The following is a 14,368-nucleotide window of genomic DNA, read 5'->3' as shown; positions in this document are numbered from 1 at the left end:
GTGTCAGGGGTGTGAGTCACTGCTTTGTCAAATGGCTGGGCTACCCCGAAAAATTCAATAGTTGGATCCCGGCCTCGGAGTTGACAGATATATGGAACCATGGAAGCGGGCTCATTTTTCATGACATTACCCAGTAATTTGTCAATTAAAATCTACCCTGAAAACACAATATCGGAGTACAATACCAAGTTAGCGCGGGCCGTTCATCTTTCGGCAGATTATGAGGTGGCGTTAACGGAAATACAGTACCCCCATGCGTGGAACACGTTTGATGCTTTTGAAGGGAGCTTCTACGCGGCTAAACATGGCGAACCGTTAGTACAGTATCACATAAAATCAGGATTTTACTCGTCCATTCCTAAGCTAGTTGGCGCGGTCAATGCCCGAATAGAAGCGCTGTATTTATCTACGCCTGCCTACAGAATACGGTATGATGAGCTACGCCGCGAGGTGATCCTGCCCGACCCATCCCCTATACAATTTGCTCTGGGTACTAAGCTAAAATTTATTTTCGGACTGCAGACCGTCGATGACTCCCCCGTTGCTTTAATGCCGTGGAATCGCCGCTTTTACCCCGATTCAAAGGCTGGTTTTTATTCGCTTTTTGTATACACTGATATAATTCAACATCAACTTGTAGGTGACAGTTACGTTCAACTGCTACGAACCGTAGAAGTTAGCGGCGATGATAATGATATTGTGACGGTGCGCTACTCACGGCCGGATTACATACCGCTGTGCAAGCAACACTTTGACTCCATAAACATTACAGTCATGTCGGACCAGGGCACGCCGGTTAAATTCAGATACGGAAAGTGTATAGTGCGATTACATTTTAGACCTCGTCAGCATTGACACGATAAAATGCTGTCTCAAAGGGTGTATGGAGATCCTGCTGTTTATGCCCGCTACTATACTGCCCAGTCGGGGCACGGGCTAGAGGGATTCCGCGGGAGCGAGTACATGTATGGCTCTGGCCTGGCAGGGCTATTTAAAGGCTTATTTCGTCGCGCCGTTCCGCTTTTCAGAAAAGGCTTAGAATTAGTAAAACCACACGTTCGGACGGCTGCCCGGAACATCGCTGCAGATGCCGTGACATCAGCATCGACGGCCCTTATGAGAAGGATAAATACACCAACCCAGCAAGACGGCTCTGGGATAATCTATGTCGCTAAAAAAGCCCAAAAAAGAAAGCGGCGCGTTTGCCCTCCTTTACCGCCGATGCTCATGAATAAAACTACATCCAAGAGACGCCCCCGTCAGAAACGAGTAAGACGCTCTGCGGACGACATCTTCTAATCAGTTATCATGGCTTTCCTGCATGACGCTTCTGTAGAGTGCGCAAAATCTGAACTGGATATTTTTGCCGTACCACCGACTCAAACAAGTATCGAGAAATCTCTATTTGTAGAAGTACAGCCGGTTGCTGCTCTGTCAGACAATGGACCGTTGGAGTTTTACATATCTGGCAGCGGTGATTATTATTATGATCTGAACAACACGCTGCTGTACATAAGCTGTCGCATCGTGAAGCAGGATAATACGGCCATCGCCAATGGTGCGCGTGTGGCGCTCATAAACTACCCTCTAGCCACTCTTTTTAACCAGGTCGATATTACTCTGGGAGACCGACTTATCTCACAATCGGACAATCTCTACAGCTATAGAGCGTACATAGAGACCCTTTTAAATTACAGTTCACAGACGCTTGCATCACAATTTACAGCTGGTTTGTTCTATAAAGACACTGCGGGGCATCATAATGACAGGCGCCTGGATGGCGCAAATGCTGGATTTATCAAAAGAGCCAGTGCCGCTTCTCGCTCAAAACCCATCGATCTTTTGGGGCCCATTTTTGGGGATATATTTAACCAGCCAAAGTTAATATTGAACGGTCTTGACCTTAAGGTTAAGCTGTCAAGAAATAAGGATACTTTCTGCCTCATGTCCGCAGAAGCCGAGCCGCTGAAGGTACAAATCTCGCAGGCGGCTCTCTATGTGAAAAGAGTGCAGGTATCACCGGCTGTCCGAATCGGCCACAGCCAGGCCCTCCTATCTGCAACAGCCAAGTACGCTATTGACCGAACATGCCTGAAAGTGTACAGCATCGCCGCAGGGACACGGATCACGAACCACGAGAACCTCTTCCTAGGACAGATACCAAAAATTGTTATATTGGGGTTTGTAGATAATGAGGGCTTCAGCGGTTCTTATACAAAAAACCCACTGGACTTTCACCACTACCACGTCAACCACGCGGCATTATATCTGGATGGTCAGCAGATACCCGCGAGGCCTTATAATCCTAATTTTAATGCTGATTTAGCCATCAGAGAATATATGGCGCTTGCCCATATATCGGGCAAGCAAAAGGCTGATTGTGCCATGGCGATAGATCGTGAAGAATTTATGGCTGGCTTCACGCTATTTGCTTTTGATTTATCGCCTGATCAAGAGCCTGGAGGCCATTTCTCGCTCATTAAAACAGGTAATCTGCGTGCTGAAGTCCGCTTTGCGATAGCGACACCCCACACGATAAATATGATTGTCTTTGCAGTCAACCACACCATTCTGGGAATTAATAACAGGCGAGAGATCTTGTACGATCTTAATTAAGCAACGATGGACAGTCTGCAGCTTACAGTTGTAGCGCGGTCCGATAATTATACAGACCGCATATTCGCCGGTGTGTTTCCGTGTGATTTGCTTCCGGAAGAAAGAGTGACTCAGAGACCCGCGGCATATATTGTGAATACAGACCCGGCGAATCAAGCTGGTCGCCACTGGATATTAATCGTACTCTGCGACGATAAGACGGGCATATTTTTTGACAGTTACGGCTTCCGTGCGGAAAATATTATCTTTCCACGCGCTTTTGTGACATTCCTGAACAAGAATTGTTATTCTTATTGTTATCAGAGCGCACAAATTCAAGATTTGTATAGCCGTGTATGCGGTCATTATTGCATATATGTATTATACCATTTAGCTCGAGGCTTTCCATTTAAGAAGGTTTTACAAAATTTCACGTCTGACTTGCAGAATAATGATCGAACCGTATCAGGTTTTGTGACATCAAGATTTTCAGGCGCAGTCCTTTGTTCATCGTGTCGTTATCAGATTCCGCAAAGATGCATTTGTCAGCATTATGCTGTTAGCTAACTTAAAGTGTGTTTCCTTTTTTCTGTTTGTGTAAAGTGAGTGCGGTTAGCTTAAAATGTGTTCTTTATTTCCAATTAGTTCTGACAATAAAACATTTTAATGAACATAACACGCTGTATGTAGTCGTACAGATCCTAGGATATAATTATATACCATAACACCTCCAGGCAGCTGCCCCGCAGATAACACCGATGACCCACAGATAACATCTACAGGCACAAATGTGTTATAAAACAAAGTTCTGCTTCACAAAGATCACCAAACAGCATGAATTTGTACAAAAATATCTGACCCTCAGATAACACAGCTGACCCCAATTTAGTTAATGCTCAGTAGAAACACAAATAACTTCTCAGATGACATATACAGACATAAAAAAGAGAAAGCAAATATCAAACATTCTGCGTTATAAAAACATAAATAATACACAATGCCTGGGCACATGACCCGCAGATAACCCTACATAACCTTCAGGTACAATACAGGTACAAACAGAAAATCTGTCTTTTTGGTTTGTGTAAATAAGCATTTATTGGGAAAGCAAATACAACAACAATTGGCCTAGGTGTTATAAACCTCTGACCCACAGCAGATTTTCTGTTTGTGAAAATAAACATTTAGTTAATGTTCACCATTTAGTACTAGTGTTCAGTAGAGCCACAAATAAACAGCTTTAAGTTCTGAACTATATGGATACACTGTGAATAAAATACAGCTTACAGAATCAAACTCGAGCTACGTATAAAAACAAAATACGTGAATAATATCAAACTGCAACAAATTAAAGTATATCAAACGATATCAAAAGGGGGAAATCAGCCAGCCTCAGGGATAGCTGGCTGACAGGAGGAGGGGAGGGGTTACACACTTTGATACACTTTGATAGGGGCGGGGCACCTGTCAGATTGAGTTTGACGGATCATGGCTATTATACACTACTATATTTAACCACACAAAAACATATAAATACATTCCGGCAAGAAATAGACCACAAGATAAAAACAATATAAACAAAAAACTCATGATAAATCTAATATTAGTAATGGTACATCAGTTTGTTACGCTCATTAAGACCAGCTGGGAACCGGGTATTCAAATAGTAGATCCAATAGGCTTCGCGCATGAGAAGACATCGCTTGGTGTTCCCACCCCGTAGAGGTTTGTTCACACGTTCTATGCCATATACACGGAAATATTTAGTGCTGCCAGCGTGCTGAGTTATAAAGTGTCTAGAGGCCGCCGACACCGTGCGATTGGAAGCTCCCGTATTACCTATATCATACAAATGTTCATATATACGTGTTTTCAATTTACGGGAAGTACAACCAATATAGGACAGATGACATGTAATACAGTCAATCTTGTACACTACAAAAGTGGTGTTGCAATTTATATATTGCTTGATGTTAAAGATCTTACGATTGTTAGAATCGCTGAATGTTTTGGTAATGAGCGCATGGACACAGGTACTGCACCTGTTACTACCGCATTTATAAAAGCCGGTGCAATCCAGCCATGTTCTGTTTCTACTCTTATTTGCACAGAACATGCTTGGTGAAATTCTTTTGCCAATGGTTACAGCTCTTCTGGGTATTACATTAATTCCCATGTTTAAAATGTCAGCCAAACTATCATCCTCATATAAAATGGGCAAGAATTTGTTAACAATGCCCTTAATTGTATTAAATTGTGGGCTGAATTGCAAACATATAAAGGTTTTTTTTTGTACATCCACTGAAGTTGATGAGGACACCGATACTACTTTTGATGTAATTAAATTTTTGCGATCTTTGTGATCAACAATTTTCCGTGCTCTGTTCAGCGTCCAGTGTGGATAATTTCGACGTTTTAATTTTCCAGACACCATATCAATTTCATTTTTTAAGACATCATCATTACTGCAATTGCGTTTGACTCTTGTGAACTCACCAACGGGAATGGATTGAATGGTGTGTCTTGGATGACCACTGCTGGCGTGTAAAATTGTATTACCGCTAAGTGATTTATGATGAGTTTTAGTTTCAATAATTTGATCAACAACACCACTCAAATTTAAATCTAAAAAATTAATTTGACTTCTTTCATGTCTGTGCATAAATCGAATGTTATATTCGTTGGAGTTTAAGTAATCGACAAATTCTGATATGACAGATACATCAGCGGCCCAGATGATAAGTAGGTCGTCGACGTATCTGCCATACCACCTAACACAGGACAAAAAAGGATTGGAGACAGAAAAAATGTAATTATGTTCCCAAAATGCCATGACGAGATTAGCCAACGAAGGTGAAAATTTTTCACCCATGGCCACACCGGATCTCTGCAAATAATAACGACAATCAAACATAAAAAAATTACGTGTCATAAGAAAAAAGGTGACCTGCAAAAGATAATGTCTCAAATCAATTGAATAGTCACTAAATGTATCCAAATGAAACTGAAGAGCCTGCATCGCTACATCATGTGGAATGCATGTATATAGCGAGATAACATCACAACAAAGCCAAGTACATTCAGCTGACCACTTTTTGGTTTAAAAAACTTCCAACTCTTCTTTAGAGTCTTTGATATACCCTGGAATTCTGCCTACAAGAGGCTGTAGCAGGGAATCAATCCATTCGCACAAATGTTCATTGGCCAAGCCTATCCCGGAGACTATGGGTCTCATAGGGGGAATGGCTTCATTTTTGTGCACTTTTGGCAATCCATGTAGAATAGGACAAACAGGATCTTATACAGTCAAATATTCTGATTGTTTCTTGGTCAAAACTCCCAATAATGGTGTCTGCTTTGTTTTTAAACTCACACAATGGATTTTTGCTGAGTTCAATATATGTGGACGAGTCAGACAAGAGTTCTATGATTTTAAAGTGGTAATCCACGACATTCAACACAACCACGATTCCTCCTTTGTCGGACATTTTAATTATTATGTCCTTCATGTCCTGTAGTTGTTGTAATGCCTCCCACTGTTTGCGTGAAAAATTTTTCTACCATTGCTATACCGCTTACTGACATGACGAAAAAGGGTACCAATTTCTCCTCCTGGCTGGAGGCTGCTGTGCGCGCATTCGAATTTCTGAAGAACAGTTTTGCTTCGGCCCCCATTCTGGTGCAACCGGACGTATCAAAACCATTTACCATGGAGGTCAATGCGTCTGAGGTTGGAGTGGGGGCGGTGCTGTCACAAGTCTCATCCTTGGGCGAGTTGCGTCCATGCGTCTACTTTTCCAAGGAGCTGTCGTCCGCCGAACGTAACTACGATATCGGCAACAGGGAGTTGTTGGCTATCAAGTTGGCTTTTGAGGAATGGCGACACTTCTTGGAGGGGGCGGTCCACCAGGTTACAGTTATCACCGACCATAAAAATCTGCTTTATTTAGAGTCAGCCAAGCGTCTGTCCCCCAGGCAGGCTCGCTGGGCATTGTTTTTCACGCGTTTCAACTTTTTTGTCACGTACCGTCCGGGGTCTAAGAACACTAAGGCAGATGCTTTATCCAGGTTTTTTCCGGGGGGAGAACCTCGGGAAGATCCGGTACCCATCCTCCAAAAGGGTGTAGTGGTCTCAGCTCTCACGACAGAGGTTGAGGCGGAGATTGCCGAGGCTCAGGAGGAAATACCACCAGAGCTTCCCGTTAACAAATAATTTGTACCGCTCCATCTTCGCCTAAACGTGTTGGGTGAGCATCATGATGCTGTTCTGGCTGGCCATCCAGGGGTTAGGGGTACCTTGGAGTTGGTGTCGCGTCGGTTTTGGTGGCCCAAAATCCGACAGGATGTGGTCTCATACGTATCAGCATGTACCACGTGTGCTAGGGCTAAGATGCCTCGCTCCGGTCCTGCTGGCTCATTACATCCTCTAGGGGTACCCAGTAGGTCATGGACGGAGATCTCCATGGATTTTATTACAGACCTACCTTCCTCTGCTGGGAACACGGTCATCTTGGTGGTTGTTGATCGGTTCTCAAAGATGTCGCACTTTGTGTCCTTGCCTTCGTTGCCTAATGCAAAGACTCTGGCTCAGGAGGTGGTCAGACTTCATGGGGTCCCGTCTGACATAGTGTCTGATAGGGGTACTCAGTTTGTGGTGAAGGTTTGGAAAGCTTTTTGCTCACGGCTGGGGATCAAGTTGTCGCATTCTTCGGCGTTTCATCCTCAGTCAAATGGTCAGACCGAGCGTATGAACCAGAATTTGGAGCAGTACTTACGCTGCTTTGTTTTTGACAACCAGGAGGAATGGTCGACGTTCCTTCCTTTGACTGAGTTTGCCATTAACAATCACCACCAGGAATCATCTGGGGAGTCCCCGTTCTTTTGTGTTTACAGGTACCATCCTCAATTTTGCACTCTGTGTCAGGGTGGCTCTGCTGGCGTTCCTGAGGAGGACCAGCTAGGAGCACAACTGTCATCTGTTTGGAGGAGAGTGAAACAGCGCTTGCTGGGCGTGGGTGCTAGGTACAAACGATTGGCTGACAGTAGACGTGTGCCAGGTCCGGACCTGAGTGTGGGTGATTGGGTGTGGTTGTCCACAAAAAGCATAAAGCTCAAAGTACCATCCCTGAAATTGAGTCCAAGGTTTATTGGTCCATTTAGGGTCGCCGCCATCATTAATCCGGTAGCCTATCGATTGGAGCTTCCTACAGTATATAAAATACTCAACGTGTTTCACAGATCTCTGTTAAAGAAGGTGGTGGGTTCCGTGGACACGGCGCCGATGCCACCTCCAGTCTTGGTGGATGGCAATTTGGAGTTTGAAGTCTCCAAGGTGGTTGACTCTCGTATAGTGCACCGCACATTACAGTACCTGATACACTGGCGTGGTTATGGGCCAGAGGAGAGGTCTTGGGTACCAGCTTCGGACATACATGCGGACCGGCTGGTCAGTATGTTTCACCGCCGCTCCCGGGACCGCTCCATTGCAAGCGGCAGCTTCTGGCTCAGGGCTGGTATGAGCAGGACCTGTGATGACGTCGCGGTCACGGCAGGTCTTTGTCGCACACCATCCCTGGGACCGAAAGCTGCCGCTTGCAATGGAGCGGTCCCGGGAGCGAGGCAAGGAGCGGGAAAGGCGGCGGATGGTGAGTATAGCAGGTTTTTTGTTTTTTTTGTATTATTTTAAACATGCAATATTTTTACTATTGATGCTGCATAGGCAGCATCAATAGTAAATAGTTGGGGACACACAGGGTTAATAGCAGCGGTAACTGAGTGCGGTACCCGCGGTCCGTTACCGCTGCCATTAACCCTGTGTGAGATGTGACTGGAGGGGATTATGGAGCGGGTGCCGGGCAGTGAGTGCAGGGGAGTAGGGGAGGGACTAATCGGACTGTGGCCGTCGCTGATTAGTCGTGGCTGCCATGACAGGCAGCTGCCGAGACCAATCAGCGAATGAATAACCGTGACAGACAGAAGGACAGACAGACAGACGGAAGTGACCCTTAGACAATTATAGCTTTAGATACTTCTGTCTCTCTAATGGGTAAATACACATTCCGGTGGGAGCTACTGTGCACACTACTCCCGGTCCTTCTAAAAGGCTGCATGTCCTCCTGCCAAAGACTATCAAAAGCATGTTGGGCGTCTTTTACTTCAACTGACCCCCACCGTCTGGTGCCCCTGTCCAGGCCAACCCCCCACACTGTGCGTCGGTGATGGAAGCGACATCCTATCTCACTTGTGTTTCACGATCATCACCGCATGCGTCTTCTTCTAGAAGGAATCTTCTTACTCTTCTTCTTTGCTTGACCGATGTCGGGTGTCTTCCAGGTCTGAGGGAAAGAGGGCTGGGCTCTGGCTCTTGAGTGGCGTTGTGTGGGTTCAGGCTGGACTCTGGCTCTCGATTGACATAGTAGGGACTCTGGGTCTTGACTGGTGCAGATTGGGTCTTTGAGTCCCACTTGGTGCCGTTGTGGTCCTATATGTAAGCGAACAGCAGCCCGCTGGCACCTGCTTCTCATCCTGGCCTGTCACTCCGGCTGAAGTGTTTCCTCCTGAGCACGTCTGGACCGCTCTTCCCTTTGGCACCAAAACTCACTCCTGCTTCGTGCGCAGACTCTGTATATTCAGGAACTCCTTCACCAATGACACCTGACTAGGTGCTACATACAAACACGTCCCACCCTACAATTCTTCCTGTGCCAGTTAGTTCAGTATAGTCCCATCTGAACAGTAGGTGGCAGCCTTCCCACACCAATGATACACAGCTCCGGGGTTTTTCAAGAGTATTGTCACATCCTCTTACAATTGGCCCTCTTTACGCTTAGTCAGAAGTATGTGACTAAGGCCATGTTCATATGTAAGATATTGTCAAGGTGAAGACAAACATTCCACATCTAAATCCTGACAGAAACTTCTGACATTGCTACAATGAAAGAAAGTGAATCATGTATTTTTTTCATGTATCATGCACTGGAAAATATCTAAAAAGAAAAATGGAATACTCAGTGGACTTAAAAATCCACAGCATGTTTATTATTTACTTGGCTTCCGCTCAAAGAGACATATATTAGTTTCACTTAATAAGAATGGGGCTAAACTGTGTGGGATAAGCTGATCAACCTGTATCAGAAACCTGGGTATTAACATCTACAGCAGCTTTGCCTATGGCAAATACGTGCTTGTGATTATGGAGTAAAACTGGTAAACAAAAATGCTTCATATTTCATAGAACAATGATAAGGTTCTGCTTTCATAGCTTATCTTAGAGGGGTTCTCTGGTACATACAATTTTTTTCAAAATGCCAAAAGGCAGGGGATATGATAAAAAAATAACATACCGTATATACTCGAGTATAAGCCGACCCGAGTATAAGCCGACCCCCCTAATTTTGCCACAAAAAACTGGGAAAACTTATTGACTCGAGTATAAGCCTAGGGTGGAAATGCAGCATTTACCGGTGAATTTCAAAAATAAAAATAGATCATTATTTCCCCATAGCTGTGCCATACAGTGCTCTGCACCGTTCATATTTCCCCATAGCTGTGCCATATACGGTGCTCTGCACCGTTCACTGTGCCCCATAGATGTGCCATATACGGTGCTCTGCACCGTTCACTGTGCCCCATAGATGTGCCATATACGGTGCTCTGCACCGTTCACTGTGCCCCATAGATGTGCCATATACGGTGCTCTGCACCGTTCACTGTGCCCCATAGATGTGCCATATACGGTGCTCTGCACCGTTCACTGTGCCCCATAGATGTGCCATATACGGTGCTCTGCACCGTTCACTGTGCCCCATAGATGTGCCATATACGGTGCCCTGCACCGTTCACTGTGCCCCATAGATGTGCCATATACGGTGCTCTGCACCGTTCACTGTGCCCCATAGATGTGCCATATACGGTGCTCTGCACCGTTCACTGTGCCCCATAGATGTGCCATATACGGTGCTCTGCACCGTTCACTGTGCCCCATAGATGTGCCATATACGGTGCTCTGCACCGTTCACTGTGCCCCATAGATGTGCCATATACGGTGCTCTGCACCGTTCACTGTGCCCCATAGATGTGCCATATACGGTGCCCTGCACCGTTCACTGTGCCCCATAGATGCTCCACATAAATCTCTGCCGCCGCCGCCGCTGCTGCTGCAATAAAAAAAACAAAACACATACTCACCTCCCTTGATTGCAGCTCCCGGCGTCTCGTTCCGGCGCCTCCATCTTCCCGGCGTCTCTGCTCTGACTGATCAGGCAGAGGGCGCCGCGCACACTATATGCGTCATCGCGCCCTCTGCCTGAACAGTCAGAGCGCAGACGCCGGGAAGATGGAAGCGCCGGCCGGGAAGATGGAGCGACGCTCGGTGGCTGGAACGAGGACAGGTGAATATGCTATACTTACCTAGTCCTGGCGATCCTCGCGCTGTCCCTCTGCCTGGTCTTCGGTGCCGCAGCTTCTTTCTCTATCAGCGGTCACCGGCACCGCTGATTAGAGAAATGAATAGGCGGCTCCGCCCCTATGGGAGGTGGAGCAGCTTATTCATTTCTGTAATGAGCGGTCCCACGTGACTGCTGAAGAGGGGAAGAAGCTGCAGCACAGAAGACCGTGGGATGGCAGGGACAGCGCGAGGATCGCTGGGACTAGGTAAGTATACCTCAGCGCCCTCACCCCCTCACCCGCCGACCCTGCCACCCACCTTGACTCGAGTATAAGCCGAGAGGGGCACTTTCAGCCCAAAATTTTGGGCTGAAAATCTCAGCTTATACTCGAGTATATACGGTAACCAATATTAACGGTTCTGGTACCAGACAGTTTTTGGCTTATTAGCTGAGCATGTGCAATATAATGGGTTTACATTACCCGATTTGGCTCTAAACAGGCATCGTTTGGAAAATATTGAATAATCACTGGTCATTTAATAGCCTGTTTACACAGGTTTACCGCACTAAATGATGTGCACTGAACGATCAGTAATAGATTAATGAACAAAGGCTACAATGCCCAATTAATGGGCATTGTATTTATTCATCCGATGAGCAGCAGCCTATTCAGACTGAAAGATTATCGATTTACACTGAACTTAAATATTCAGTATAAATGCACTATAAACACAGTCACAAGATTAGACAGCAAAGGAACATTGGACAGGTGAGGGATACAGTTGCTTTTTTATTTTGGTTTTATCACAGGGGACGAGGGCTTCAATGGAATTGCTTTGTACAAAAAGAAAAAAAAAAAAGAGCATGAACTGCACATCCCAAAATCATACGTTGATCTAAAGCCGCTAGGCAAAAATTTATATACTGAACATGAGGTTTTCAGTTTAACATTCTGATCAGACTGTATGAAGCCCACTGCCACTTCACGGCAAACCTCGTAGTGGGTCCTATAGCCCTAACGGAGCGGAGCCATGCGGCGACCACCGCCACCGCGGCCATGCACCAGCAGGGCGGACGGCCTGTTGCCCCACAGCACCCATGCTGCGAGACTGAGCCCCCATGACTCCAGACCGCGCCGCCCCACCAGCACCAAGCCACAGCAACAATGGCCGCCACACAGCACCAGCACCAAACTGAAAGGAGCATTGAAACTCACCTTCCTCCAGCTCTTCAGTGAGAGCCAAAATGGGCTAGACCCCTTACTTCATACAGTCTGGGCTTCATACAGTCTGATCAGAATGTTAAACTGAAAACCTCATATTCAGTTATATTAATTTTTGCCTAGCGGCTTTAGATCAACATATGATTTTGGGATGTGCGGTTCATGCTCTTTTTTTCTTTTTTGCAAAGCATCTTCAATGGAATTGGCATCAGGTGAGTATAACTGTATTTGTTATTTTTAAATAAAAATGGAAAGTGTATTTTGTTTTAATTTCAAATAAAATACTTTATACTTGCTGTGTGTTTACCATACTATAGGGTTAGGAATGCATAGGTGTCTTATAAACACCTCAACATTACTAACCTGTAGGCTTGATGTTACCAGACAATACAAAGGTGACATCAACCCCGCAAATATGAACCCCATTTGCCACCACTACATGGCAAGTGGGAAGAGCGGGGCAAAGCGCCAGAATTGGCATATCTAAAAGATGGGCCTTTTCTGGGTGGCTGCGGGCTATTTTTAGGCTGAAGGTGGCCAATATCCATGGCCCATTATCAGCCTGAAAATACCAGCCCCGAGCTGTCTGCTTTAGCTTGGCTGGTTGTCAAAAATGTGGGGGACGCCACGCCGTATTTTGTTAAATTATTTATTTAAATACTTAAAAAAAACAGCATGGGGAACCCTCTATCTTTGATAACCATCCTTGCTGAAGCTGAGGGTTGCAATCAGCAGCTGTCAGTTTTGTTGGGCTGGTTATACAAAGTAGAGGGGAACCCATGGCATTTTTTTCATTTATTTATAGCACAGGTGCCAGAAGGCGTAGGCCAATGGGAGTATATAGTCGCTATTATCAGTTGAATATAACTCTCAGCATTCTCCCCTGCTCACGCTGATCGCCGGCAGGGCAGATGAGAATGTTGAGCGAACTTCAGCACCCAGTGCTGGGGAACAGCGATAAATATACTACTGCTTCCCAGGCGCCAGTACGTGTCACACTGAAGATATACAGATGGTTACTAAATAGCCTCTATATAGTATAATGCACCCCATATAGTACACTGCACTCCACATAGACCTCTATATCGTATAATTCACTCCCCATAGGCCTCCATATAGTATAATGCACTCCCCACAGGCTTTTATATAGTATAATGCTCTCACCATAGGCCTCTATATAGCATAATGCACTTCCCATAGGTCTCCATATAGTATCATGTATTCCCCATAGGCATCTATATTTAGTATAATGCACTCCCCATAGGCCTCTATATAGCATAATGCACTCCCCATAGGCGTCTATTTAGTATACTATGTGGGCAGTGTTATATACTGTGTGGGCTGTGTTATATACTGCATGGCTGCTATATACTACGTGGCCAGTGTTATATACTATGTGGGCAATGTTATATACTGCGTGGGCTGTGTTATATACTGTTTGGGCTGTGTTATATACTGCCTGGCCACTGTTATATACTGCGTGGCCTGTATTAACGCATCGGGTATTCAAGAATATGTCGTGGCCTGTGCTATATACTAGGTGGCTGCTATATACATACATATATATATGTATGTATACCTGATGTGTTAGAATCGGGCCACCATCTAGTATAGTATAATGCACTCCCCAAAATCCTCCATACAGTATAATGCTCTCCCCATAAAAAATACAATATTCACCTCTCCTCCTCGTTCCTCCGCTGCTCCAAGGACCCGCTCATCTCAGCATCAGTGGGCACCATGTACTGACATCGTGCCCGCTGTCAATGTCATTGAAGTTAGACACGGTGGGGAATGATGTCTCATCATTGCTTACAACTGTATCGGCATCCAGCCAATACAGACGAACTTGCGATTACGGGCCGGGGGCCCAATGCTGGCATCGGATCCCACGCCAAAGCTCACAGGTCTCACACTGTTCGGCTGATGGTGGCATAGAGTAACTGTATGAGTGCATGCCAATACAGGTGCAGTAGCATAGCCCCGGTGAGCCCCTCGGTAGCTACACTACTGTCCCTAACCATAGTATTATACTTACCCGCTGCTGTTTTCACCTTTTATTGGCACCGCTCCGGTAATGTGATGCCATCTTGTGACTGCAAATTCTGACTGGCCAGAATTCAGACGTACTGGTCACAAGAGCTCAATGCAAGTCTATGAGAGC

The sequence above is a fragment of the Ranitomeya imitator genome, chromosome 1 (genome assembly GCF_032444005.1).
Source record: "Ranitomeya imitator isolate aRanImi1 chromosome 1, aRanImi1.pri, whole genome shotgun sequence".
Lineage (NCBI taxonomy): Eukaryota > Metazoa > Chordata > Amphibia > Anura > Dendrobatidae > Ranitomeya > Ranitomeya imitator.
Note: the sequence above shows the minus strand (reverse complement) of the source record.